Source organism: Heptranchias perlo, unplaced genomic scaffold (assembly GCF_035084215.1).
Source record: "Heptranchias perlo isolate sHepPer1 unplaced genomic scaffold, sHepPer1.hap1 HAP1_SCAFFOLD_52, whole genome shotgun sequence".
Lineage (NCBI taxonomy): Eukaryota > Metazoa > Chordata > Chondrichthyes > Hexanchiformes > Hexanchidae > Heptranchias > Heptranchias perlo.
The window spans coordinates 6,082,531-6,087,611 of NW_027139537.1; the positions used below are offsets into that span (position 1 = coordinate 6,082,531).

General features: G+C 45.0%; 1 non-coding gene across 1 annotated transcript; it reads right to left on the reverse strand.

Annotated features, from left to right (window-relative positions):
* Nucleotides 1-4,229: 4,229 nt before the first annotated feature.
* trnag-ucc (transfer RNA glycine (anticodon UCC)) lies at nt 4,230-4,301 on the reverse strand. The gene has a single exon. It is a non-coding gene; the product is annotated as a tRNA-Gly (tRNA).
* Between the last annotated feature and the right edge of the window lie 780 nt (nt 4,302-5,081).

A 5,081-nucleotide genomic window follows, 5' to 3' on the forward strand; every position in this document is an offset into this window, starting at 1 on the left:
GGATTCCACTCACTTCATTATAATTCCTCGATCAGCTTCTCTTATCATCGAGATATCAAGGACTAGAAACGCTGTGTTTAAAAGAAAGCTGATTTATTTGACACTTGTACAGAATATTAAACTCCAGCCCAGTTATTGGGGTTATTAACATCAGAAACAAACTTCAACTGTCAGAATGAACATGGTTCAGTCCTGGATGTGATTTGCAACAGCAATAACAGCAGAATCCAACCCCTGCAGTCACATATGAACGCGCTGGTGACTCAGCAGGTGTGATGACCGAATAAATCCCTTCCCACACACGGAGCAGGTTAATGGCCTCTCCCCAGTGTGAACTCGCTGGTGTCTCAGCAGGTGAGATGACCGAGTAAATCCCTTCCCACACACGGAGCAGGTGAATGGCCTCTCCCCAGTGAATTCGTTGGTGTGTCAGCAGGTGTGATGAATGAGTAAATCCCTTCCCACACATGGAGCAGGTGAATGGCCTCTCCCCAGTGTGAACTCGCTGGTGTGTCAGCAGGTGGGATGACTGAGTGAATCCCTTCCCACACATGGAGCAGGTGAATCTCCTCTCCCCAGTGTGAACTCGCTGGTGTGTCAGCAGGTGGGATGACTGAGTGAATCCCTTCCCACACACGGAGCAGGTGAACGGCCGTCTCTCCAGTGTGTCTGTGTCGATGAGTTTCCAGCTGGGATGGGTAACTGAATCCCTTCCCACAGTCCCCACATTTCCACGGTTTCTCCATGGTGCGGGTGTCCTTGTGTCTCTCCAGGTCGGACGATCAGTTGAAGCCTCGCCCACACAGAGAACACGTGGACGGTTTCTCCCCACTGTGAATGATGCGATGTTTTTTCAGGCTGTGTAACTGGTTAAAGCTCTTTCCACAGTCAGTGCACTGGAACACTCTCACTCGGGTGTGTGTGTCTCGGTGCTTTTCCAGTTACATTGATGTTTGAAATCTTTTCCCACAGACAGAACCGATGAACATTTCTCCATTTATATTCAAAGACCGATAATCTTCAGGTGCTGGTGAATTGAGAGACTGTCAGATCTTGATGTCATGTTTGGTTTGAGTTTCCTGTCTGCAAATCCTCCCCTTGTAATACCCTGTAAAAGTAGACAACAAAAGTCCTCACTGTGAATACAGGATTGAAATTCAGAACAGGCAAATCTAATTTCTATGGAACATTCTTCCTGCAAATTCCCCCAGATTGTAAATCCTTGTCCCACACACTCACCCTCCTCTTTCTGCTGAAATCCAAACCCATCACACCACCTCCAACATTTGGGTTGTTTTGGAGGCCTGAATCTGAGTTGGGAAATACAATTGGAGAAACATGATGCCATTTAGAAACAAAAACTAATTAAAATCAAATAACATGGATTGTTGTTTTGCGCCAAGTGGGAAACAAATTTTGTTTGGGCTGTGGGTGAGTGTTTGCATCCGGTTACAGAGCGTGTCCCTCTCTCTCCGCTTCAAATGCACTTCTTTCGGTTCACAGTCTTTTTTACACATCTAACTGACTGGAACCATTTAAAGCTCCTCCAGACCCATCTTGTGTTTCTTTACTTGACCCATTACCACCATCCTCCCCCTGCACCATCGTCCCTTTTGTCGCTTTATCACTCCTGCCCTCCACCCTATCACAGACCTTCCCTTTTGTTCTTTCCCTCCCACCGCCCCCCCCCCCCCCCACCTTTCCCTGGCTTTCGACTTGCTTAAAAACTGTTAAAACTTTAACTTCTTCCATTTCTGACGATACCTTAACTCTATCCTGAAGCGTTAACTCTGTTTCTTTCTGCACGGATGCTGCCTCACTTGCTGAAGATTTCCAGCATCCGCATTATTTTGCTTTTGATTGGATAAACCTCGCCCTTCTAAACCCCATCAGAGAATTATCAGCAAGAGCGGTTTACAATGGCGGATAACATTACCCAGAATTCCGCGCGAGGTTGAATACGGTCTATCTCCATTCGAAGGGGCGCAATGCGCAGGCGCGGCAAGGGCCGCTGGCCGGAGAAATCAGCGCCTCGGAGAGATAGAGGGGTTTCTGGGTCGTGGGGGATTGTGGTGACTCCGGCCGCCATTAGTCGCAGGTTGTGGGTCAGTGTTCTGTTGCGCGCGTCGCCCACAGAACCGTTTCTGGAAATACAGACTGAGGAATTCAGAGCGGGTTTGATGAACAGACACTGACCGTACAATGTAGAACATAGTTTCTCGTTTTTCTAGTGACACTGTGGAAGAAAAACACTTCCCCCAGGGACCTCAAACAATAATAACTTCAGACTGGAGTTTTCATCAAATCCCAATAAAGGTCAGTCCATGCTCGCTCTTCACTTCACTTCAAGTAATAACGAAAATTATACATCGACGTTGCTTGAAAAACATTTTAAATACAGGATAAATACAGTAAAAGAAGATCAGGTTGAGTTTCGCTTCCTTAATGTGAAGGGTGGGTCTGTCAGTTGGTCATGATCTCGTTCCAATCTGGATCACAGGATGAAAGTGCTTCACGCATCTCAGGTGCGCTGTTGAGTTTCTTTCTCTTGTTTTTAACCTTGTCAAAGTCGAAAATCCCAGTTCGCACATGTAGGTTGTTGTGAACGGCAGCAACAACAGAAAAGTAATCATAACAGAGGATATTCTTTGAAAGCACTGATCCAAAAAGATGACAAACTGAATGACTTGTGGCGTGTTTTCAGTGTGCTCACAGGTGAGTCACACCGGCTCGTGTTCTTGCTCAGGCATCAAGTTTAGCCTCATTATTGATTCAGGATTTTCGAAAGCAAAAGGATCTTTCACCCAACGCTTTTCCTACAAATTTTCAAATCCCTCTGCAGGGAAGTAGCGACTAAAATGGTCAGACAGAGCAGCGAGATGTAACTGTGTGACACATTTCATTTCATTCCCTTTTTCTTCATTGATGCTGTTCTCCTCAATGTGTTGTAACAATGTGAAGCAGTAAATGAGCTCCGCTCCCATTTCTGAGCGTAACTCTTCAAAAACCCTGCAGTTCAGTGAGCTTCCTTCAAGGAAAAAAACATTCTCATTCCAAGCCATTATGGAGAGTGCGGTGCCCAGAACTGAGCACTGAACTCGAAATGATGCCTAACCAGAGCTCTGTATAACGGTGACATAACTTCCACTACTTTGTATTCCAATTCCCTTGATATAAAGATCAAAATGTAATCTCCATTTTAACATTTTTTTGTGATTTAGTGATCACTTTTAGTGATTTCTGTACTTGGATCCCTAAATCTCTCTCCTCCCCCACAGTTCCTAGCTTCTTGCCATTTAGAAAAGACTCTATTTTTTTTTAGGTTCAAAGTGGATGACCTCACACTTCCCCACGTTGAACTCCATCTGCCACTGTCTTGCTCACTCACTTAATCTATCAATGTCGGTTTGCAAATTTCTGCTCCCATCTACAATGTTTACTGTGCTACCTAAATTATTGTCGTCAGCACACTTGGAAATAAAGCTCTCGACATAAGAACATAGAACATAAGAAATAGCATCAGAATAGGCCATCCGGCCCCTCGAGTCTGCTCCACCATTCAATAAGATAATGGCTGATCTTCGATCTCAACTCCACTTTCCCGCCCGATCCCCATATCCCTTGATTCCCCGAGAGTCCAAAAATCTATCGATCTCAGCTTTGAATATAACTCAACGACTGAGCATCCACAGCCCTCTGGGGTGCAGAGAATTCCAAAGATTCACAATCCTTTGAGTGAAGAAATGTTTCCTCATGTCGGTCCTAAATGGCCGACCCCTTATCTTGAGACGATGAGCTCTAGTTCTTGACTCTACAGCCAGGGGAATCAGACTCTCAGCATCTACCCTGTCAAGCCATCTAAGAATTATATACATTCCAATGCGATCACCTCTCATTCTTGTAAACTCCACCGCATATTGGCCAATTTTACACAATATTTCCTCATACTACAATTGCAGCAAGACCTCCTTACCCTGATATTCCAACACCCTGACAATAAAGGCAAACATATCATTTCCCTTCCTCACTCTCATTAGACACTTGGCAACTCAGTATTTCCAGTATGTTTTTCCTCTTTTCCTTCTATAGGGAAAAGAAATAAAGGTTGAAAACATTTTACTATAATTACACCCGATTATGTTTTGGAAACAATATCCAACTGAACTGCATCAAATTCGATTACAAACTTCAGAGTTTCTGATGGAAATAAACTAATAAAAACACTTAACTGCGATGGCCGGGAATCGAACCCGGGTCAACTGCTTGGAAGGCAGCTATGCTCACCACTATACCACCATCGCTGAAAATAATCAACAATAAAATAGTTCCCAAACATCAGACCCTGACCAGACACTGCAGGCTGTTGGATTTTGTTCTTCATTTTCACTGGTTTCTGACGGATCCTTTCTCGCTCTGTTGCAGTTCCTGTTTCCGCCCAGTAGATTTCACCAACCCCCAATCAATGGAAATTCCACACCAGCCAGTAATTCTTCACCTGATATCGGACTGAAGAGACAGTCGATACCTGCAATACTTGACCAGCTGGAAATACATTTTACCACAGCTCACATCAGCCATTGAGTAAAGTTAAATAAATCCATCAAATCATTACAGAGACCTGAATACCAACTGGACAGGAATGGCAGCTTAATATTCAAGTCCATAAGATCTTCAGAAAGGACAGGGAAATAGGGAAAGGAGGAGGAGCAGCAATATTACTAAAGGTCAATATTACAGCAGTTCAAAGATAGAGTATCAGTGAGGGCGAGCGGGCAGTGTAAACACTCTGAGAGAGACCCATCACAAGTGCCCCCACTGTACTCCTCCAGAAGGTACAAGAAGGGCGAGCGCGGGAGGATTTCTTCATTCTTTGTAAAAGTGTTTGAGAGATTGTGGAAATGTCTGGAAGAGGAAAAACCGGCGGTAAAGCTCTGTCGAACGCCAAGTCTCGCTCATCCCGGGGCGGACTGCAGTTCCCTGTTGTCCGTGTTCACAGGCTCCTGCGAAAGGGGAAGTATGCTGAACGTGTGAGTGCCGGAGCCCCGGTCTATCTGACCGCTGTGCATCGAGTATCTGACGGC